The sequence below is a fragment of the Belonocnema kinseyi genome, chromosome 5 (genome assembly GCF_010883055.1).
Source record: "Belonocnema kinseyi isolate 2016_QV_RU_SX_M_011 chromosome 5, B_treatae_v1, whole genome shotgun sequence".
Taxonomy (NCBI): Eukaryota; Metazoa; Arthropoda; class Insecta; order Hymenoptera; family Cynipidae; genus Belonocnema; species Belonocnema kinseyi.
The window spans coordinates 51,730,201-51,731,510 of NC_046661.1; positions in this window are offsets into that span (position 1 = coordinate 51,730,201).

A 1,310-nucleotide genomic window follows, 5' to 3' on the forward strand; every position below is an offset into this window, starting at 1 on the left:
AAACTAATGTATTAATTAATTTTTTTATCAGTTGATATACTCACTTCGACCAAAATCAAGAAGATATTTGTGTGGTTCTGCTCTTATTGCACCAGGTTTAGTCCCTAATTTACTAGTATAATCGGAACGAGTGAAATGATGAACAGCTATGAGTGATTGGCATTTTTTGGTCCCAATAAATTGGCCAATATATGAACAGGTAAATCTCGAGTTGTAGTTGCCACGTCTATTCTCAACCACAATTCCTGAAAAATTAATTGATGTGATTCTTGTACTTTTTATTATATTTTTTTATTATTTGAGAATAGTATATTTATTTATAATGTAATACCTACAAACCGTTTGACGAAAAATCCTTCCAAAAATTGAGAAGTAATGTCAAAACGTCTGTGTCGCATGACAAAACTAAAATTTGTTCAGCTTTCTCGATACTGCAATTATTTACATGCAAAATAATTTTTGTGTCTGCTTCTTCAATATCAAATCTTTGTAGCATTGACATCGCAGGGTCATTTTTAAGATGAGATAACGTAGAAATGCTTTCGAGTGATTGCAATGTTCTAAAAACTATTTCTACTCCTGGCCACTTGCTATTGCAATTTATTAGAATATAATTTCGCAAAAATACTTGGAGCATTTGTTTATTTTTTTGAGATGACCAAAACTTTTCTTCTTGATTTGGTAATGGCGTATCAGACTCAATGTTGGCTGATGGAATAGATCCGTCTTTGGAGCGATGAAGTCGCGTCGATACTTTTGGAGAATTTTCAAAGTAGTCATCGAATATAAAATCTATACGGTGAACAACATATGCAGAAATACTTGAATTAACATATGTACAAAATGCCTCGGCGAAATTTGAGAATGTTTTTAAATTTTTGAAACGCACCTTACGACAGTAAAGCATAACGTCGACAATGACACTTAGCTTAGTATGATTTCCAATTCTATAATCGCTATCAAAATTTAGTTTATTGACAAGTTCAAGAGTATTAGTTAAGTCAGATTTATCTGTAACTTTTGTTATGAGTCCCTCTTCGTCGAATAGTATATTTACAGGTGTGATATCATAGCCCAATAACTTCTTAATATCGTAATTTCTCTCTCTTGCAATATCTATTATTCGATGCGATTGGTGCACTGAATCTAATTTCTGAGAGGCAAATGATGTTCTTTTTGGCCATTTCTTTTTTTTTTTATAATTCTTCATGCGATTTCTACTGTCCCATAAACACAAGTAACAGGGTGTTTTTGTAAACCCTGATTGCTGTCCTAATAAAATCCCAAGAACTTTCAGATCTCCACACAAC